Here is a 23975-nt window from a genome sequence, read left to right on the forward strand (position 1 = left end):
TACGCCAGTATGGCGATGACGAATACACGCTTCCAATGTGCATTCACCGCGATGTCGCCAAACACGGATGCGACCATCATGATGCTGTAAACAGAACCTGGTTTCATCCGAAAAAATGACGTTTTGCCATTCGTGCACCCTAGTTCGTTGTTGAGTGTACCATCGCAGGCGCTCCTGGTGTGATGCAGCGTCAAAGGTAACCGCAGCCATGGTCTCCGAGCTGATAGTTCATGCTGCTGCAAACGTCGTCGAACAGTTGGTGCAGGTGGTTGTTGTCTTGCAAAATTTCCAATCTGTTGACTCAGGAATCGAGACGTGGCTGCACTATTCGTTTCAGCTATGCGGATAAGATGCCTGTCATCTCGACTGCTAGTGATACGAGGCCGTTGGGATCCAGCACGGCGTTCCGTATTACCCTCCTGAACCCACCGATTCCATATTCTTCTAACACTCATTGGATCTCGACCAACGCGAGCAGCAATGTCGCGATACGATAAACCGCAATCGCGATAGGCTACAATCCGACCTTTATCAAAGTCGGAAACGCGATGGTACGCATTTCTTCTCCTTACAAGAGGCATCACAACAACGTTTGGTCAGGCAACGCCGATCAACTGCTGTTTGTGTATGAGAAATCGGTTGGAAACATTCCTCATGTCAGCACGTTGTAGGTGTCGCCACCGGCGCCAACATTGTGTAAATGCTCTGAAAAGCTAACTATTTACATATCGCAGCATCTTCTTCCTTTCGGTTAAATTTCACGTCTGTAGCACGTCATCTTCGTGGTGGAGCAATTTTAATGGCCAGTAGTGTATACGCTATACGACCAAAACTACACTCTTCGCCTTTATGACGGCTTGAACTCTGCTGGTAACACTTTCAACGAGGCGTCAGAATGTCATGGAAGAATGGCAGACCATTCTTCCTCAAGAACAGAAACCACAGAAGATTGTGAGGTTGGACGCTGGGGTCTGCAGCGAAGTCTATGTTCTAACTCATTCCAGAAGTGTTCCATTGGGTTCAAGTTGGGACTTTGGGCAGGCCAATCCATTTCAGGAATTTCATTATTCACAGACCACTGTCTGTCAGGTGCTGCTTTATAACATCGTGCATTGTCATGTTGATGCAATCAGCGTACTGTATGCAGCACTCAGTGCTGTAAAATGTCTAAGCTATGTGAGAAAAGCAATAAGACTGACATTATATCTATAAAAGTTTTTATGTTTTTCTTAAACAGCAATAATATCCTCTTCGGCAGCTATATACGGGTGGAGTCGTTCCCAGTCTTGGGAGCAGCGCTGAAAGGCAGGTTGGTCCCTTAACATCTCGGTCCCGTTCTTTTGAATGTTCTCTAGAGACCCAGAATGAAGCCCTTTTAAGACATTTTTCAATCTCGGCGAAAAAAATGACACAGGGTCACAGATTAGGTGAATGGGGGGGGGGGGGGGGGGGGGCGCTGTAGAACATCAGAAATGCCTTTTGGGTTCAGAAATTCCTTGATGGAAATAGCCATGTGGCCTCCAACCACGTCGGGATTTTGACCATCTAACGCGCCATTTGGGCAGAATGTGGCACGATACCCTCAGGAGAACATCCAACAGCTCAGTCAATGAATGCCAAGCGGAAGAACTGTTTGTATAAGGGGCAGAGGTGGACCAACGTGTTATTGACTTGAGCAATTTGTGAAGCTTCTCTTAAATAAACCATTCGCATTTTCTGAAATTGCAATAATTCGTTTGTCTGTACATGTACATCACTTTTTTTTGTCTTAGAAGAGTGTATTTGGGTGACGCCTCTAGTTAGTTAGTTGGTTGGTTGAGTCGGGGGAGGGGACCAAACAGAGAGCTCATCGGTCCCATCAGATTGGAGAAGGATGCGGAAGGAAGTCGGCAGTGCCCTATCACAGGAAACATCCCTGCATTTTCCTGGAGCGATTTAGGGAACTCACGAAAACCTAAATCAGGATGGCCGGACGAGGGTTCGAACCGTCGTCCTCCCTAATGCGAGTCCAGTATGCTGATCATTACGCCACGTCGCTCGGTATCTCCAGTATTTGAACACAACGTTACAGAAAATTCAGTAAAAATCTTGATACCTGATTCGTAATAACTCCGCCAGCGATTTCAGCATTTCGCCACTGGCGGACGCGGTGGATTGGAAGTCTTCAGTTCCGTATCGCGCATTTCTCGCTCCTATTTTCTCCTGTAGACATGTCGGCGATGACAGGTATTACAAGCGCGGGCTGAGATCGATCACAGCAGTAGCGTAACACTATCATCAGGCCACTGTCACAATCGATACTACGTCAGTGGTCGAGTAATTAGACAAATGTGAGTTCTGTGTTCAGCGAGATACGCAAGGCGAGCACTGTGCTTCGAGTCGACCGCAGACAATCGACTGCGACCGCCGCCATCTGATGCCCCGTGCAACAGATTGCCGGCTGGCTGCCTTCTCACGGGCATAATGCATGAGGGCAGGCGGTGACAATGTGAGCAGCGCGTGTCTCTCGTACGTGAAGATCAGGCTGACAAAGTTGCAAACGCCTGCCGAAGTTTGAGCGCAGCTTTTTTCGAATACTTCTGGTAATAGCCTGAAAAGGGTTCATTCGTTATGCTTAAATACATTGTGATGAATGGCTTAATTCTATCCCCACCTCGATTAGCCGTCTTTGTAAATAGTGCGTAGATCATGTATTTACAACCCATTTCCGAGGTCAAAATCGCTGAGGCAAGCCAGTGTGCTAACTCAGATCATTGCGTACTCAATTCCGATAGTGGTCATTACCGTGATTTTCATCACCAGTTTATAGCGGAAAATAAGAGGAAAGATGGTAATATATATATTTCGCATCATCAGATTATCCGCAAATATCATGCGATGAAATTTAAACCTGTACACAGTGTCTCGACTAGTGAGGTTATGTGGCTTCTTAATAATGAACTGTCGTTAGAGTATGAGTTTTAAGTTTAGATACCATCTTGATGCTGTTTGGTCGGAGTAGGCAGTTTATTGGCACGGATTGTCACCCTTCCCTTCTTTTTTGTTTCCGTACTTACTAGCAATAATATAAGTACAATAATACACAGCAAGAGCACTCATCATAGTCAATCCTACTTCGTCTTCACATACATCACGCACAAAACTGTCTAAAAAAATCAGAGCTTCATCTCAATACTTCAGTACATCCTACAAACACCCAGGAAATCAGGAGAAAATCTTCAGTTCCGAACGACCGGCTAGGCAAAAGTTTTGATTACAAAAAGATCACGTCTTGCACAATTTCGCTTCTACACAAACTGTCACACTCTCTTCTACTAATTAACTGTACAAAGTTCCGTATTGTCTTTTTCGCTTGTTACTTACGCCATACGTTCTTTATGTTTTCATTGAGCATAACTGGTGAGAAAGCAGCCTACCTGCTCCATTTGTATCTTTATCAAGTCTTCCTCAATTTCAGTCAGTTCAGTTACAAGCGAAAGTTACAAGTTTGTTGCATTTCGACTGCTGCTCTTTACTCTTGTTATGAAAGTTTGCTTCAATATTCCTATTGATTTTTCAGCATACATGCTAAGCGAAAGTCGATGTGAATTTTCCTGCACATATTTTAACATGAGCCTGCTTTTCCTGATTTTCTGTGTTACTCTCCCTTGTTCGTCTAAACAATATATCGTAAATTACCCGACTAGCTCTGTTATTTATTATCATTCTCCGCAGCATGTTTAACACTTTCCTCTGTCGCATATTGTCAGGTCCTTTAACGTCCGCCCCCGGTAGCTGAATGGCCAGCGTGACGGATTGTCAATCCTCTGGGCCCGGGTTTGATTCCCGGCTGGGTCGGGGAATTTTCATCGCCCAGGGACTGGGTTTTGTGCTCTCCTTATCATCATCCTATCATCTTCATCGACTGCAGGTGGCCTAAGTGGTGTCAAATTGAAAGACCGGCACCCGGCAACCGGCCTGCCCGACTGGGGGCCCTAGCCATACGATTAAATGAAAAGGTCTTTTAAGTCCACAAATGCTTTAAAGATATGTTAGCATCTGTTACTGTCGGTGGATGATTGTATGCTGCCTCACACAGTTCATTAATGAGGAAATCTACAGCTGTGCGACAATGTATATGTGACAGCTAAATTACAATTACGGTTACCCACGTGTTTTCTGATCGGTGGTGTGTGGGTATTATACCGGACTCATATTCGGAAAGAGCGGCATTTAAATCCCCTATTGCTCATCCTGAATTAGATTTCCTGTGATCTTTCTTTCAGCGAGATCATTCCACATCTCTTGCAACGTCAAAGTCAATTGGGCATTCAACACCATCATCAGTGTTGTACCCAGAGGGTGTCCCGTCATCTCGTATCTCCTCTTTCGTCTCAATCTTCTCCCACAAACTAGTTCTTCCAGAGCATCTGATAGCGAGCACTCCCGCCTCAACGAATGTCCCATCCGTTTCTTCTTCCTTTCTCTTTATAAACTGCAACAGTCTTCTCCTATCACCTAACATTCCAAAACCCCGATCGTATTTACTCTTTTCAGCTAGCTTATCCTCTCCTTCTCCACCTCATCCGCATCTCACATGCTAGCCTTTTTTCACGTTCTCTTATCAATGTCCTTGTTCCTGATCCATAGAGTGCAATACTCAGGATAAAGAGTTGTCAAACCTTCTCCTCAGATCTGTCTCTAGTCTGTCACATAATCTCCTCTTTATGTTGAACGCCTCCTTCGTTACAGCATTGCGAGTCTTTAGCTCCTGATGATGGTTCAAATGGCTCTGAGCACTATGGGACTTAACGCCTGAGGTCATCAGTCCCCTAGAACTTAGAACTATTTATTTATTTACATGTCAAGTTCCGTAGGACCAAATTGAGGAGCAAATCTCCAAGATCATGGAACGTGTCAGTACATGAACTTACAACATGAAAGTAATAACAGATAAAAATAAATGTTCATGAACCTGAAAGAAAATCAGTCCATAAGTTTAAGCAAACGCTATCAGCAATACAATGAGAATCATCTTAATTTTTCAAGGAACTCCTCGACGAAATAGAAGGAGTGACCCATGAGAAAACTCTTCAGTTTCGATTTGAAAGCGCGTGGATTACTGCTAAGATTTTTGAATTCGAGTGGCAGCTTGTTGAAAATGGATGCAGCAGTATACTGCACACCTTTTTGCACAAGAGTTAAGGAAGTCCGATCCAAATGGAGGTTTGATTTCTGTCGAGTATTAACTGAGTGAAAGCTGCTTATTGTTGGAAATAAACTAATATTGGTAACAAGAAACGACAATAAGGAATATACATATTGAGAGGCCAATGTCAAAATACCCAGACTCGTGAACAGAGGTCGACAAGAGGTTCGTGAACTAACACCACTTATTGCCCGAACCGCCCGTTTCTGAGCCAAAAAGTTCCTTCTAGAATGGGAAGAGTTACCCTAAAACATAATACCATACGACATAAGTGAATGAAAATAAGCAAAGTAGACTAATTTACGTGTCGAAGTATCATTCACTTTCGATACCGTTCGAATAGTGAACCTAACTAACCTAAGGACATTACACACATCCATGCCCGAGGCAGGATTCGAACCTGCGACCGTTGCGGCTCCTGATGACATCTCAAGTCTTCAGTGATGGCACTTCCAAGATATTTAAATGCTTTTATGTGGCTAACAGTAATTTGTCCTATCTTAATATTTGCCATTCTCCTTCCTGCGCCGATCATCATGTTCTTTGTCTTTGCTGTATTGATTCCTATACCACATTCCACACGAGATTCATCCAGATTTTTTAGCATTATGTTTACAGTTCTTCCACTTTCTACTACGGGTACCACATCCTCAGCAAATTTTATATGTTCTATTCCCTTCCTACCAAAACATACCTCTCTTTTCCCATCTGAGCCTTTCGTAATAATCGATTCAAGGTATAAGTTGATCAAATAAGGTGGGAGGCAACAACCTTGTCTAACGCTCTTTGCACTAGCGGCAACGGTCTCTTTACACTTTATTTTTACCTTTTTAGGATTTCGCAAAGGTTGCTTTACATTAACCTTTCGAAATTTTATATTTGGCGACAAGTGCCCCGAAAGCGTCTGCTCTGTGTATTGTTCCGCATTATTCCTAGTTTCACTGCTGCTTTTGAACATATTTTGACTTCTGCCGCCCACCTAGTTGCCGATGAGACTGACTCTAGTGTTATTCCATCTTTCCTGGATAGTTCCACTCTAAGCCACACCACCGCGGCAAACACGGACTTATTTGTATTTATGCCTCTCAATTTGCCCTGACACAGCCGCCGTATGCATTGACCCCATAAAACATTCGGTGTCCGTACACAGTTCAACATTCCGGTTAAACAGCAGAGATGCTAACTTGTGTCTTGTCTCACATTTAAGTAAATGTCCTCAATGCGTGGTACTTACAATGATTCTCCTGTTCCAACTGCTTTTCATGTATATCGACCAGTATTATGATAATCAGATGACAACGGTAACAAATATGAAATGCGAGAAAGGCCTCGTGGAGCGGCAGCAGTGTCCAGCGACAGAGTGCAATTTCCGGTCGTACAATTAAGTCATTGTTGTGGTTCCCTCAATCTGTGCGTTCGACAGGTGCCCCGATTGCTATCGGCCGCGGCAGAGTAGCAGCGGCGGTAATTGCCCGCTGTAAGCCGGCGCCTACAAGTCGGCCCCAACCTCCACCCCCCCCCCCCCCCCCCATCGCCACCCCTCCCCTCCCCCTCTTCCGTAGTGCCGGACACTCGGGAAACGCGCAGGCCGCGCTGATGAGCTGGGGACGCCAGCCGCGATGAATTCTTTATGGCAGCCGAGCCATTAAATTGAGCCCTAATGGCCAGCGAGCAGCGCGCGTCAGAAAAATCTACGCCAGTGCGCGGTGACACGCGCGTGTGTGGCTGCGTGTACGGGGGTCCGCTCTGATCGCGTCGCGTCTCAGTAGAACTTCCGGACAGCAGCATAGGTTGACGTGGCTTCTGCTGTACAGAATGTTCCACTGGCTTCCGTAATCCACGATGACGCAGAAATACCCATAACTGAAAATATAAGTCTCGAACGTGTTGCAAGGGAGACATACTGTTGGCCAGACACACAAAAAATACAGTTGCTTTTCGACATCGTATGCAATCTGGTCATAAGTATTCGGACACCCGTATGCAGTGGGGATATGACCACTAGATGTCACAAGAGGTCCACCTGCCAATGTTATTTGAAGCGGGGAGTGTTGTGTTTTCAGTAGAGAAGCAGTAACACCAGAATCGATCGATCAGGAAAGCTCAGTGACTTCGACTACGGACTAGTCAGCTGATGTCACCTGATTAACAAACCCATCACGAACATTTCAAACCTTCTAAAGCTGCCAAAATCGACTGCTGGCGGTGTGATAGTAAAGTGGGAAAGCGAAAGAACGACCACAGCTCACCAAGACAAGGCAGACATCTTGTCCTGACGGACGGGGACCGCTGATCATTGCGGAGGGTGGTTGTAAAAAACCGCATCAAATCAGCGGAAGTAATCACTCGTGAGTTCCAAATGCTACCAGTGGTCTAGCTAGCTCAGTGACTGTGCGTAGGATGTTAAGAAGAATGTGGTACAGAGCTCCAGCAGCTTCTCACAAGCCACACATTTCTGTAGACAGTGCTAACCGAAGCTTGAGCTGGTCCAAAGAGCGACGTCAGTGGGCAGGGGATGGCTGGAAACGCAGTCAAGCGCTTCTCTGTGCCATTACTGGGTGGTACATGTGCTCGTGTTTGGTACATACAACTTTATAACGTGGGCAGCCACAGCCACTGAAATTCATGGTAAGCTTAACTTAACCGCAAACGCTGTTAATTGAAGTTGTATTAAAACGGCCCTTTTCGCAACGTTAGAGTAGCAATTTCAGGTGATAAGCAGTATCAGATTAACAGACGGAGACGTCACCAAAGATCGTAGTCACAGAATCCAACCCCATGAAGAGGGGAAATAGTAAAAAATAATGACCGGTTCTAGGCGCTTACAGTCTGGAGCCGAGCGACCACTCCGGTCGCAGGTTCGAATCCTGCCTCGGGAATGGATGTGTGTGATGTCCTTAGGTTAGTTAGGTTTAATTAGTTCTAAGTTCTAGGCGACTGATGACCTCAGAAGTTAAGTCGCATAGTGCTCAGAGCCCAATGACCGGAAGAGCATTTGGGGTGAATGGTGTAGGGGATGAGAAACAACAGTCGGAAACCGAAAATGAACGTATCAGGTAGTTGGAGACCCCATTTGAAATGACAACCCTATAGTTGAAACTTCCTGGCAGATTAAAATTGTGTGCCGCACCGAGACTCAAACTCGGAATCTTTGCCTTTCGCGGGCAAGTGCTCTACCAACTGAGCTACCCAAGCAGAAGTAAGGCTGTGAGGACGGGGCGTGAGTCGTGCTTGGGTATCTCAGTTGGTAGAGCACTTGCCCGCGAAAGGCAAAGGTCCCGAGTTCGAGTCTCGGTCCGGCACACAGTTTTAATCTGTCAGGAACTCTCATATCAGCGCACACTCCGCTGCAGAGTGAAAATCTCATCCTGGAACCCTATAGTTGATTGTCGTGAGGGTAAAACGCTGGGGGCGGTCAGCTTTACCAGCTACAGTGTTGCCATTAGAAATGGGTTCCCTACTATTTACTATGTTCATTCTCGGTTCCGACAAGTTTATTTTTGTGCTTCATCCCCTGTAAAATTCGCCCCAATGCTCGTCCGGTTATTTGTTACTTCCTGTCTTCATGGGGTTCGATTATGTGTCTATGATCGTTCGGCGGCGTCTTTGTCTGCTAATCTATCTAACAATACTTACCGTCTGAAGATGATGCTTTAGCGCAGCGAAACTGGTCGTGTGAACAAATCATCAATTAACAGCTGTTCGCGCTTTTGTTCACGTTCAGTTTACCACGTTTGATAGTAATGGTTAAGAGTGCTTGTGAGATGTCACCCATCTGATTACGATTTCAGAATACTCTGGAAGATGGTCTCTTAATATTCAAACTGGTAAAAAGTAATACAGCGGTGTGCAACCACGCTTTCTCGACAAGTTTTACGTACTTTGAATCACCGATTCCTCAAAATAATGAGAATTTTTTGTGTTTCTGGTTTCTGTTCCTTGTGGCTTTGCAATGACTGGAAATGAAACCCAGGAGGCGATCTTAAGGGAAAGTTGTGAGGAGAATTCGAGGAAAAAGAAGTGCATTCGTGAAGGAATCACTAGTCTAACAAATTCTATTTACTTCTCCCGTGTTCAGAGTCTTTATGAAGCAGACCTAAGCGCAGACGCGATGTTACATTTGACAAGGGTAAGCACAGCTCATACAGAAGTCCAGCAGAGATTCGAGCCGTTTTTACAACGAAACCTTATGACAAACCTAGACAATGGATATTCGAAGTAGACTCTATACGCGAATGAAGTCGGATACTGAGTGGCTAAGACTGGTACAGAATAATCTCCGCTATACAGTAAACACGAGCTTGTGGACTATGTGTTTAGCCACTAGCGGACATATGTATTGAAAACCGAATAGCCAGCTCAAGTACTGTATATAAAATTCTCTCAGCAGCCGCACTGAGCAGCACTGATGGAGACCTAAGACGATGTTCTGTTCAGTTAATGCTTTTACCAGTAATGTTTTATGCCGGGTTCCTGAGCAACACCATCACCTCCTCCGACGTCTGCCTCGTGCAAGTCGCTCGTATCCCCAGGCGAAAATTCCAACAGTAGTAATCTGTTCCCACAAATTACATTTTCCTGGAGGCAGATGATCTCAACTTAATCCTCGATAAGGATAGAAGCTGAAGTAACGAATTAAAAATTGGGGTAAGGCTGCTTACTTTTTCTCTATTTCATTTTGTTCTCTATTGTTCATTCAATTTAGGTTCTCCATTGATCTGTGCACTCAGTTTTTTGTTACAGAGGGTAGTTAACCCTCTCGAATACGCTGAGCTACCGTGCCTGCACTTATTAGACAGATGTGCTAATCACTACACCAGTGAGGTGTTGTGGCGTATTCACCTGCGCGGAATACCCTAGTCCAATGCCGTCCCTAACACAAACTTCAGTTCACACCTCAGCTTCTATTCTCATCGAAGATAAGGTTGAGACTCAGTATGTCTTCAGAAAAATGTGATTCTATCAGATGAATAGATCACCTATGGTTGAGATATGCAGAGGATTCCCCCATTACGTACAGAGTTGAGGTGCTATTCCAATATCAGAGAACCTCAGCAATACTGACGATTTAAGTAGGGGAAACTCGGCTGACGGCCTAAGGTAGCCTGTGCAGATGTCTGGGCTCAAATGGCTCCGAGCACTATGGGACTTAACTGCTGTGGTCATCAGTCCCCTAGAACTTAGAACTGCTTAAACCTAACTAACCAAGGACATCACACAACACCCAGTCATCACGAGGCAGAGAAAATCCCTGACCCCGCCGGGAATCGAACCCGGGAACCCGGGCGCGGGAAGCGAGAACGCTACCGCACGACCACGAGCTGCGGACGCAGATGTCTGGGATACAATGCCACAGTGTTGTAGTGGGCAGGAGACCCGGGTTCAAGTCCCGGCCTAGCCACAAATTTTAATTCAGTACTTAACCTTCTATTTTTATCGAAGAACTTTGAAGAAAGTTACCCAGACTAAATTCTGTTTTAGGAGATACTTACACATCTTTGATATTTAAGGCACAATTCTTGTTGTATCTGAATTAAAAATAATCTCTAATTGGTCACTCGGGCGTTTGCAATACTCGACAAATATTGCCATAAGAGCACTTGAATCATCCGTAATGAGATAACGAGCTTTATTCTTCCACAGAATGTTCCATTTGCATCACAGAATAAAAGCGCCAAGAAAAATAGCTAAGCGAAAGTCTGATCAAGAAAAACAGAAGCGAGGTACACTTGGAGGTGTCGTTAAGGGCGCAGTAATTACAAACTTGCTCCCGATTACGGCGCATCGTCGGCCGCCTGCCTACAGCTACAGCTATTACGTGAGCAGGGCAGCCATGGCCTTCGGACAGGGCCGGTAATTATCAAGTGTAATGGTAATGTTCTCCAACAGCGTCACCAAAACGCGTTTGTTCGCCACCTGTCCTCGAGATAATTCTCCCAGTACGTTTAACAGTGAAGAGCGTTCAACGCCTGTTGGGAAAGAAAGGCGTTTTAAGCGCCATTAATAGTCAATGAGCTGTCCTTTATGGAGTACGTAGGATTTCGAGCGTTCATGAAATAATCTCAATCTATAAAGGGCTATTTAAGAGTCAGTAATTACATCTGCGCCACGGGCCAGAAGCGACCATCAGCGTAATGCATAGGACGACACGCAGTCAGTAGCGGACACCTGGAAGCCACTCCGGGCATGTACTCAAAGGCCATTTGCATGATGTGAACACCTAAACGCATAAACTACGCAGCTGAAGCTTCTGGTTATAGTTTTTCATCTTAAGAAATGTTACCTGACCGATATCAAATTAATCATTATTCGAGATTCCTCGCCTAATCGCCTCGATGAGCAACTGGTTAAAACATCCGACTCGTATTCGAGGAGTGATCTTCAGATCTCCGTCTGGCCTCTGTTTTAAGATTTACGTGATTTCCCTAATCGCTATGCGCAAAAGCCTAACAACTCCTCGATTAGGACGGAGCAGGAAATCAGCCTGACGATTTACGTAGAACCCAGCCAGGAATTCGCCTCAAGGGATTTCCTAACAAGGCCAAAGAATCCTTTGTCAGGCCAAGGTGAAACCAGTTTTGTGGCATCCTCAAAAGATAAGAATAAAGTAAAAAAGAATGGTTGCCCCTTAATGTCCAGTTGACTTGGAGGTAATTAGAAAGTGTGGAAGTAATCTTTGATGGTGTAGAAGTAATCTCTGATGGAGTGGAAGTGATCTTGGTATATACCTGCATTAATCTGCGAGCATTACAGAAATCATAATTCAGGATGACCCAATGGGTATATGAGCTCTATTTCCGAGTATGAGTGCAGCGTGTTTACCTGCGTGACACCCCTCGCAAAACAAGTGTAATCGAAAGTAAACTATATCTAACACATATTCAGGGGATAGGCAAAATAATGTGAACACCTGTACTTACTTGGGAATGGTTTATTAATAAGGGGTTGGACCCCCATTTGCCTGTAACACAGCTGCGATAATTCTTGGAATACTGGCATATAGCGATTGTATAGTCTCCAGTGGAATGTTATACCCTGTAGTGACGAGGGAGGCGGAAATCCGCTCCGGAGTCTGTGCTCCAATACTGCCCACAGAGGCTCGATAATATTAGTCTGGGGACTGTGCTGGCCAGGGAAGACGCTGCAGGTCAGTTCATTCTCCTCGTACCACGATTGTACTGTCCTGGCTGTGTCAATGTGTTCATTATCGTCCTGAAATATGGCATCATTGTTGGGGAACAGCATTTGAATCACGGAGTGCACCTGATCACCTAAAATATTCAAATAATCGTTGACTGTAAAACGGCCTTTGAGAGTAATGATTAAACCAGCAGAATTCCATGCTTAACCGTTGGAATCAAGCAGTCAGGACAGTAGGCTTCTTTTGGCCGTTCTCCAGACGTTAACCCGGCGCGATGTTGGAAATAACGAAAACGTTTACTCGCCGGACCATATGACGTTTTCCACTGATCAGCCTTCCGAGATTTATGCTCCTGACACCATGTTTTACACTTCTTTGCGTTGGTTGTCGTCACTAATGGTTTGGGTATAGCAGCTCGTTCACGAATATTCCTTTTATAAAGTTCTCAGCGGACAGTGTCGATAGCTACGGGGTTTCAAAGACATCTATTGAGCTCTGCAGTCACTTTAACCGCCATTGTTTTGTGGCAGCGTATGACAACCTCTGTCATTTAGTTTTGATTTGCACCCACTATTACGCTTACAAGATGACGTCTTTCCATGTTTTGTATACACTGTCATGACTATTGAAACAGTTGCTCTTGAAACATTCAGTAAGCAGGCTGTCTTGGTTACAGATGCTCCAGCTGATCAGGCCCCCACAATCTGCACTCTTTGGGAGTCTGTGAGGTGTTTCATTGCACGTCGACCTCGGCCTCTGAATGCAAATACGAAGTGTGCACTACTCGTAAACAACCTGCACTGTTGCCTAGTCGGTACTGAACCGTACAGTCCAGCGCGACATGTGCCTTACCTGGCGTTGATGACGGTTAAACACAACCATCCCATTACTCCCACTGTTCACATTATTTTGCCTATCCCCTGTATAGGGTATCAAGCAGAACGACTTCCTCAGTATTACAGAATCCTTGCCCAATCCAACATACGTTCAGCCTGTAAGGATCTCGTCGTAGATAGGATGTTTAACAGCCTTTCATTCCATTCCCCTTCTCTCTGAAAAACCATCCCAAATAAATCGTATTATAGAAAGGTATAAACAATGCGGATACTGAGAGACAATTGTAGGGAGTGTGTAGAGAGTGTACACCGTTAGGGAAACGTAGTTTTGCAACAACAGTGCTCGTCTCCATACGTAACGAAAAACCACGGCTACCATCGCTGAAATGGGTTTCCCGGTACTGCCACATCCACCGTATTCTCCTGACTTGGCCCCTTCTGAGTATCACCTATTCGCGGTATGAAGAGACCTCTGTGTGGACATCATTTCTCAGACTTCCAGGAATTGTGAGCAGGTGTCCTGCGGTGGGGACGACACACTCCGAAGAGGTGGTTCGAAGAGAAGTCAAGTGCGCCAAGTCAGGAGAATAGGACGGCCTTGGCAGTACCTCGAGCTCCATTTCAGTGATGTTTTCCGACCCTTATGTGAACGAGCGTTGTCATGTTACAAGAGCACATTTTCGTGACGGTACACACTCTCCACAAACTCCCACTAATCGCCTGTGGATATCCGCATTGTTTACATCCTCCTTCCACAGAAATCACGTACTTCAGCGCTGACCTTGGTGATGACACTCCATGTTGTCCACTCACGTAATGAAACCAGTCGGTAAAATGGGCTGTACTACACAGTGACTACACTTCTAGTGACTGCCCAGCCACCAGCGGTTAGACCAGAGTATTACATACTGGGTGGTTAGAATTAAAGTGCAGATGTTCACAGGGATCCAGTGTGGGCTGTAATTATTGTATGGCAGCGAAACTTGGTAGATATTCCAGTGCGTTAATGCGGAACTTACTTAGCCTGCAAAAAAAATTAGTTCTAAATTTGGCAACCAGGTGCATATCTGGAGCTGTAAATGTGAGAAAGATGGTTAGAATTTTTCCATACGTAATGGATTAGGAACTGGACGTGGGCGGAAAAGGTAAAACAAAAGGGAAAGGCAAATTGTTGATTTTATTATTAACTACCGCTTACACAATTTGTTCCGATGGAACTGAGCAACGGATTTCTGTACATTCGCCTTCAGCCCAAGAAGAGATAGAACGTATCCTTGATAAATCCCCAGAGCCAAAAATCACATGGATTCAGATCAACCGATCTTGCAGGCCATGCATCTGGAAAACGTCTGGAGATAAGACGCTCGTGGAAGGTTGTTAAGCAGGTCTTTCATTCGGCGAGCGACATGAAGTGTTCCCCCATCTTGAATGAAAACAGCGGTTTCCACACAGTTGTGCGCTTCCAGAGCAGAAAACACATATCACTACTGGAAGGTATCGATAACCTGCAGACGTCACAGTATACCTCACAGACTCTCTGGGTGAATTCTCTTCAGAGAAGAACGGACCGAGAATGAACGTGCTTGTGAATCCGCACCACACAGACACATATAACCAGCGCAGTGGCTCTTCGTGCGCAAACACGCAGTTTAACAGTGCCCCAGTTAGCCAGTTCTGTGTATTCACTGCACCCTGTAGAGTAAAATGTGCCACGTCACTCCATAGAATATTGCCTGGTCACTTGTCATCAACTTCGATCCGTGCCAGAAACCGAAGAGCAAATTCTGGACGTTACTGCGAGTCATGAAGTTTCAGTTGCTCTACCGTCTGGATCTTGTAGGGTACCAGTGTAATATAGAACGCGAAACTTTCCGTACTGTTGACCACGGGATGGACAGTCCTCGTACCACTACACGAGCATTAGCACCGCCTGGGGCACGTGCTACGTGGTCAGTTGCAGCAACAGCAACCTCGCCAATAACTTCCACTGGAATACGACGCCTTCCTCTTCCAGGGGCCACACCACGCTCACCCATGTTTTCTCATTTCATTATATCTTCTTCGAACCATTTAATGATGACGGGTTCCCCCTCAGACCTTTCAGTCGGCGATACTCAATATAGCACCGTAATTACTGCCGTTCACACGTAACAGTTTCTCTGACGGTGCACGGTCTCTCTCCTCGATAGCCATACTGTTCACTCACTTTATGGCTTGTCAAATAACAGCGTGGATGTCGTACCGTCATACAAACAGTTTATAGCGCCATATTTGCAGAACTGGAGGTAATGTTCTTCCAGCGCAAATCGGTTCCGTATTAACGCATTGGAATACCACCTAAGTTTCGCAGCTATATGATAATTATAGCCCATGCTGGCCCTCCTTGAGTAGCTGCATTTTAAGTGCAACCACCGGTTACTTGCAACACCTAATGTTGGGTCAAATAGCGCACCGTGAGTGATGGGAAAATATAGAGCACAAAATAAATGGTTCAAATGGCTCTGAGCACTATGGGACTTAACTTCTGAGGCCATCAGTCACCTAGAACTTAGAACTACTTAAATATAACTAACCTAAGGACAACACACACATCCATGCCCGAGGCAGGATTCGAACCTACGACCGTAGCGGTCGCGCGGTTCCAGACTGTAGCGCCTAGAACCGCTCGGCCACTCCAGCCGGCATAGACCACAAATCAAAATCAAACGCCCCTCGTGTTACGCGTGAGGAAAAAAAAATAATCTCGTTTCGAGGGATAATTTTTCATTTCCTTCCTTTTCTTGCTGAAAACTCTCGGTGTATCATAATTAATACTGAAAACTGAAACAGGTATACATTAAGAGAAGCAAAAACATTCCGGTAACATGGGTTAGTAAAAGAGCTGTTTGCAAAGAAATTGTGATTACGTGTCGCCACTGATTGCTCTGTGAAACATTGTCCTGGTTAGTGCAAATGTATTTTAAATGAAACTTTTCGAATAAGTCTGTACGTAATTGCATTCTAAGACGGCGAGGTCCTTCGGGATGAAGAAAAACCTCCAACTTCCTGTCAAAGATATCATTCCAGCCTGCACCTAAATCGGTTTAAGGGAAAAACTGAAAAGCTAAATCTCACACGGAGATTCGAACCGTGTTGCTTTCAAATGCGGGTCTTGTACCTTAAACGACTCTGCCGTCTCGGTCGATAATTTCATTCGAGGCCGCCTGGAACAGATTCGAGTGAGTGCTGCGTAATGAAGAAAATGGGTTTAAGTAAAGGAAGATTCCATTTTACTTCAATTTTAATGATGATTACGATCTCGTTTCCGAGTAACGGGACCTAACAAGAGCGACGCACACCCCGCCGTAGACGGGTTCTCACTTTCACGGTCTGGCAGTAGCGCGCCGCTCGAGTTTGCGCCCGCGTGCTGCCCTCACAACCAAAGTCCGCGTCACAAAGCAATCTTGGATAATTTGTTTTCTCTGCAAACATCGCCCAACGTAGCTTTCCGTGTTGTTCAAGAGTGCCGGCGCCAACAAAACCTTGCACTACTGCGTTGTGCCGCAGAACCCGCCACACACACATACACACCGGCTTTCTTTACGACCCGGAAGGGGCCAGCTAGGGAGAGCAGTAATTCTGCCAAAGGTATCACGGGCCCGCGCTTGGTAGCCGGCCTGACAGCTGAGGCGCGGCAAAACAGGCAGCCCGTGCAGCGTCAACACGGCGCCCCGAAGCCGCCGCGCTGGCGGCGGGTAAATATTTGGGCCCCGCCTGGCGGCCACTGACGGCTTGGCTCGCCCCATTACGTTTATTGCGTCCTCTTATCGAAGTAATCAGTACTCACGCAATTGCTCGCGCCGGCGAATTAACAACTTGTTTCCTGCACGGGGCTGCAGGGTTTCTCGTGTCCCTCGAGAGATTTGTCGCAGCTACTAAAATGACTCGGAGGAACCGAATTCGTGTATATTTTATGTCTCCCAGTAAACAAGCTGTACCTCGGCGAAGCGAGGTGTTTGCCTGGGGGAACAACGGAACATTTTTCAACTACAAGGTTTGGACTAAGTTATATGAATCCATACCGTACTTAATACGGTGCTGCCATGGACGGCCTAAATTATTAAATACGAGTAAAAGGTTACCATTGTTCCAACCAGATAACAGATACCAGAAAACTATGAATTACTTAACAGGTTTCGCGCGAGCTGTAAAGAACATTGAAACTAGCCACATGCTTCGCATAACTGTAGCAACATTTTCCAAGAATTTAATGTGGTTAAAGAAATCAGTTTGCGTTCCGGAGAAATGTAATACGACATTGACCCTACGACTTATCTTGGACGACAGGTCAAAGAAAGACAAACCTACGCTACAAACTATTTGTACATTGAGAGGAAGCTTTTGACACTGTTGACTGGACGGCACCCTTCAAAATTCTAAAGGTAGTACGGATATAGTACAGCTATCGAAAGCTTATTTACAACTTGTACACAAACCAGACTGCAGACATGGAAGTCGAAGAACGTAATACACAGGCAATAGTTGCGAATGAGATAGGTTTGAAGTTTATCGCCCACGTTGGTCAATCTATAAATTGAGGAAACAGTAACAAGCATGAGGGAGACATTTGGGAAAGGGGTTAATGAACAGGGAGAGGAACTAAATTTTTTCACGTTTCCCACTGACACTGTATATCTGTCAGAAATGCCAAAGGGCTTGGAATAGACACTGTCTAAGAAAGAGGTTAGACTCTGAACAACAACAATAATAAAATAAGCGAAATGGATTGCAGTTGCATTAAATAAGGAGTAACTGAGGGAGTTGCATTATAAAATGAGGCAGCAAAAGTAGTACCAGGTGAGTTTTAGTATTTGGGCAATAAGATAATGATGATGGCCGAAATAGAGAGGATATAAAAATCTGGCTGGCAATAGCAGAAAAATTATTTCTAAATGAGGATAAATTTGTTAACATTGAATATAAATTTGTGTTAAAAATCTTTTTTGGATGTATTTGTCACAGTAGTCTTGTCTGGAAGTGTAATATGGATGATAGGCATATCGGGAAAGAAGGAAATGGAAGCTTCTGAATGTGCTGTTATAAAATAATGCTGAAGTTTAAATAGATCGATCGAATTAGGAGGCACTGAATCGAACTGAGGAAAAAAAAATTGTGGTTGAACTTGACTAAAAGAAGAAATAAGCTGATGGGGAACATTCTGGACATTAAGAAATCATCATTTAAGTAATGAAAGGAAGGTTTTTTTTTGGGGGGGGGGGAGGGAGATTGTAGAGTGAGAACAGGCTGAGTACAGTGAGCAGCTACAAGTGGGGTAAGCTGCGGTAGTTATGCACAGATGAAATTACTTGTACTAATAGATTAGCGTGAAAAGCTGCATCAAAACAATCTTCAAATTAGAATACAACAACAACAAAATATCATTTTGAATTATTATTTATTTAAGATTTATTATACAGGGTGATTCAAAAAGAATACCACAACTTTAAAAATGTGTATTTAATGAAAGAAACATAATATAACCTTCTGTTATACATCGCTTATGTCGGAGTTACGACAGTTTGAGTCCTGATGATGGATGAAAATTTCACTGCCAGAGTTTGGCCGACAAGGGGAGGAGAGGGAGTGGTGTAAAGTTCCTGATGTTCATTCTTTACTCCAGCGTCCTGGGTTAAAAACCAAACCGGTCTGGAGTATCTCATGAAGTGTGGGCATGTGGCACTATTAATGGTGATACGTCCTTCGGCTGGGGATGTTAAGATCGGCAGCAACCTAGTGTCTTTCGAGAGAAATAGGCAGAAGATCTGACCCTCCCCGTTGTCTCATCATCATCATCATATAACATAAACATAACATTACATTATTCGCGCATTCATTACACTCACATACACTCTACAAATAAACATACAACATAACTTTCGCAAATCCGCAAGAAAAGGGGCAGAGGAAGAACACAGTTTCCTTTAGGCGGCTGAATCCTCCCCTTAGGATGGGATTTTCGAGCAACAATGCCACATGAAATTTATTTTAATTTACTACGTAGCCTACAAGGGAAACAGTTATCTTGCAAGCCACTGATGTTGCAAACGTTTTGAATATTAAGAACTACCGTTGCTTTCACATCACTTCTACTGAGTAGAATTCTTTGCTCAAGTTGTCGTTCTCCTTGTCCGCTTCATCCTCGAACGTGCACACACGCACACAGTTCTTTTATGTTTACTTTGCATTTACTTACTGTTTAGCATATACTCGTATATTTTCAATTATGTTGCGTTAAAGACGATATTTAGTCGGTGTTTGCACCTCACTGAACTAATATTCGTTTTGTAAATAAAAACCGCGTTTTTCTTGTTGCAATGTTTTTTTCAGTTTTCTTTTTTCCAGACGCGCTTCGCCTTTTTACTTTGAGGCATCTTCAACGGAATCTAAAATGATGCAGATTTGTTTTGATATGCGATATTTGTAGATTGCAAAATATTTCATGCTTGTTTCCACGGAAATAAGTGATGCCTTACTGTTATTCGAGTTTTGGCTGGCATCTGTGCTTCCTCTCATCTGGTCATATGCTACCATTTCACCTACGAAACATAAGCACATAGGAAAGATCATTAAGTAAAAAACATTAGCTAGGACTTCAAATCAATTTTCGGTTAAACCTCTACAACTAGCGTCAGACAAACAATAGTACTCCACTGCAATTAGCGCAAGGAACATGAAAGTTGTGAGGAAGAAAGTTCGTAATGTGAATATGTGCTTACGTTTCGTAAGTGAAACTACAGTGCGACCTAACTCAAATAGCACTTGTTTACGTAAAAAAAGAGACATGAACAAATACCGCATACCAAAACAAATCTGTATCATTCTAGATTCAACTGAAGACGAGTAAAACGGCGAAACGCTTCTGCAAAAAAATTAAATACATTACAGCCAGAAAATGTGGTTGTTACTTACAATGCTAATATTTCCGTGCTTGGTGCGCGTGGTGGCTACGCCAACAGACTTGTCACTAAGCTAAATAAACTGATTTTTTGGAACACCCACACTCTTGCGCTGTTGAAACTATGAGATCCTTTGTTGAAAAGCGAGAGTGCGGCAGTAGCTGACCCTCAAGTCCTGCCGGCGTCGTTGCCCTCGCGTAATCTCGGACAGGCAGCGAATCTGGTTTGGAACGCGCGATGCGGGTGGGTAATGAGGCGCGAGCGTAGGCGCCGACACCTGGGGCCGGCGGCAGAGCTGAGCTGAGCTGTCCTGGGCGCGGACCTTGAGGCTCGCGCGGCGCGGCGCCCGCATGGCAGGGCGAGGGCCGCGGACAGACGGGCCAGCTGCCGCGCCACCAGGGACCTCGACCTTACCACCTGCCGCCGCCGCCGCCGCCGCAGCAGCAACTGCAATCCCTGCCACTCCCTCGCCGCACACTCCCGGCTCATGGCTTGTGGCTGCGCTTAGGTTGTCACAACACGCCAGCTGCTTTTCTTATACGAGCATTACTGTCTAACTGTTGTTGTTCTCGTGGTGGTCTTCAAGTCCGAAGACTGATTCGATGCATCTGTCCACGCTAATCAATCATGTGCACACCTCTTCATCTACAAATAACTACTGCAACCCACATCCTTTTGAACCTGCTTTCTGCGTTCACCTCTTCGTCTGCCTCCACAATTTTTACCCTCCACACTTTAGGAGACTACGGCATCCCTCAGCATTTAAGAAGGTAATTCATAGTCTGTGCGCTGATAACAGCACCGAGATACGCGATGGTACAGCAACCAGGAGAATGACACAGGGAATCAACAAGGGTGTCCTTTATCGCCGCACAACTTAACTTATGAACTCAAAATAAATAAAGAAAATCGATGCGCCTCAAGTAAATTATCTGAATGGGAAGAAAACGATAGATGCGGTGTACATCTTATGCAGAATAAAGTGTACCTATTAAAGTTTTCTGTTTTTTAGTTCAGAATTCACATTTCTTGCAAAACCTCAAAAAGTGTTTGCAATTAAGTCCGCCATAATTTCTAGATCTTAGTTTTATACAAACACACATATATTCTCCAAATTCCAGCTTCTTATCTATTTTTCTTGCGGCCTGTAAACATTAGGAATAATAGCGGCAATTGTGGAAACTACTTATAGATTTTTAGTCAGACTATTTCATACGTCTACATCATTCTCCACTATTCTATGAGCCAATTATAAAAACTGTAGCACTATTTAATTTCTGTTTTACGCAGTTTGCGAAATGCTTAAGGCGCTCTCTGTTGGACTTTGAGGCTTAGAGTAGGGGAAGTCCCTCTCCCTCCCTCTAGCTCGTGGCTGTTACTATGCAGCAAACGTGCTTCCTTCCACACAGACGGTCTAGAGGCTATCGCCTTTAGTGGCGTCCTCACTACACACCCTTACGACTTTTACTCTGTCGCTATAACCACCTCCTATACAGAGAGGGACTTTCCACCAGTTATTCACTTCCTAACAGTACATTAGTACCTATCAATCCCTACGCATGAATTTTGTAGGTGCCCTTTTATGAATCTTAAAATGTCAGTTTTGTACCTTACATTGTTGTTTGTTGACACATCTTGGATTTAAAGTTTATTATTTTTCAGAACCCTCGTCTCTACTTACTTCATTTACGGGCGCTAATAGCCCGGACGTTTGATGCTATCAGACAGTAATTATCATCATCCTATGCATGAATCAATAATTAGCACCAACACCTTCTCATACATATGATGAGGTGACAAAAGTCTTGTCGGACCTCTTTTTGCCCTGCGTAGTGCAGCAACTCGACAAAGCATGGAATCAACAAGTCGTTGCAAGTCACCTGCAGGAACAATAAACAACGCTGCCTCTACAGCAGCTGCCCATAATTGCGAAAGTGTGGCTGGTGCAGTATTTTGTGCACGAACTCCCTTCTGGATTATATCCCGTAAAAGTTCGATGGGATTCACGTTAGGCGATCTGACTGGACAAATAATTCTTCCGAACTGTCCAGAATGTTCTTCAAACCAATCGCGAACAATTCTGACCCGGTGACATAGCGCATTGTCATCCATAAAAATTCCATCATTGTTTGGCAGCATTAAGTTCATGAACGGCTGCAAATGGTCTCCAAGTAGCCGAACATAACCGTTTGCAGACAATGATCGATTCATTTGGACCAAAGGACTCAGTACATTCCATATAGACATAGTTCATATTGAGCCACCGTCAGCCTGTACTGTGCTTTGTTGAAAACTTATTTCTGTGGTTATTTCGCTCAGTGTTGCTTGTCTGTTAGCACTGACAACGCTACCAAAAGCCGCTGCTCTCGGTCGTTAAGTGATGGCCATTGGCCACTGCGCTGTCAGTGGTGAGAGATAATGCCCGAAATTTTGTATTCTCGGCGTACTCTTTACACTGTGGATCACGAAATATTGGATTCCCTCATGATTTCCGAATTCGAATGTCCCATGCCTCTAGCTTCAACTATCATTCTACTGTTAATTCGGGTCGCGCGGCCAAAATCACATCGAAAACCTTTTCACATGAATCACTTGAGTACGAATGACAGCCCCGCCAATACACAGCCTTAGTGAACGTGATTCTACTGCCATCTCTGTATGTACATGTCTCTGTGTACAGCACACACAAAAGTATTCCTCCCTTCCGTGAACGACGAAAAAAATATACACAAATTTGACAAGACGTTAATAATAAAACAGTAATATTAACGGCACAATGGGTCGATGTTACAAGTTCAACGACAACTGGATAGCATGCGGAGACAATTTGTTACAGTGAAGAGCCAAAAAAACTGTTACACCTGCCTAACATCGTAAAGGGCCCGCGTGAGCACGTAGAAGTGCTGCAGTACGACGTGGCAGGAACTCGACTAATGTCTGGAGGGAACTGACACCATGAATCCTGCAGGGCTGTCTATAAATCTGAAAGAGTACGAGGGGGTGGAGATCTCTTCTGAACAGTACGTTGCAAGGCATCGCAGATACGCTCAATAATGTTCATGTCTGGGGATTCTGGTGTCCAGTGGATGTGATTAAACTCATAAGAATGTTCCTGGAGCCACTCTGTAGCAATTATGGACGTGTGGGGTGTCGCACTGTCCTGCTGGAATTGTCCGACTCCGTCGGAATGCACGATGAATGGATACAGGTGATCAGACAGGATGCTTATATACGTGTCAAGTGTCCGAGTCGTCTCTAGACGTATCAGGGGCCCCAGATCACTCTAAGTACACACGGCCCACGCCGTTATAGAGCCTCCACCAGCTTGAACATTCCCCTGCAGAGTACATGGATTCGTGAAGGTGTCTCCATACCACAACACGTCTATCCGCTCGATACAATTTGAAGCGAGACTCGTCCGGCTAGGCAACATGTTTCCAGACATCACCAGTCCAATGTCGGTGCTGACGGGCCCAGGCGAGGCGTAAATCTTTGTTGCATTTCTGTCACGTTGAACGATTGTCTTCAGTCGTCGTTGGTCCCGTTCTTGCAGACCATTTCCCAGCAGCAGCGGTGTCGGAGATTTGATATTTTACCGGGTAACTGATATTCACGGTACACTTACGAAATGATGGTACGGGAAAATCCCCACTTCATCGCTACCTCTGAGATGCTGTGTCCAATCGTCCTTGCGCCTACTATAACACGAAACTCATTCAAGCCTTGATAACCTGCCATTGAAGCAGCAGTAACCGATCTAACAACTGCGCCGCTGCAGAATATATTGGAGCATCTAGGATTGCCCAGTCTGAAAATAGAAGTTCAAGCCATGCGGCTACGCTTTCAATAATAAAAATTGACATTAAAACAATAGC

At 44.8% G+C, this 23975-nt stretch overlaps 1 protein-coding gene across 1 annotated transcript in view; it reads left to right on the forward strand.

Moving 5' to 3' along the window:
* The window catches only part of LOC124799004 (zinc finger protein sens-like), a 91330-nt gene that overhangs the window by 62980 nt on the left and 4375 nt on the right, over positions 1-23975 (forward strand). The gene's annotated exons all lie outside the window — the stretch shown is intronic.

This window comes from Schistocerca piceifrons, chromosome 5 (assembly GCF_021461385.2).
Source record: "Schistocerca piceifrons isolate TAMUIC-IGC-003096 chromosome 5, iqSchPice1.1, whole genome shotgun sequence".
In the NCBI taxonomy this organism is placed as follows: Eukaryota; Metazoa; Arthropoda; class Insecta; order Orthoptera; family Acrididae; genus Schistocerca; species Schistocerca piceifrons.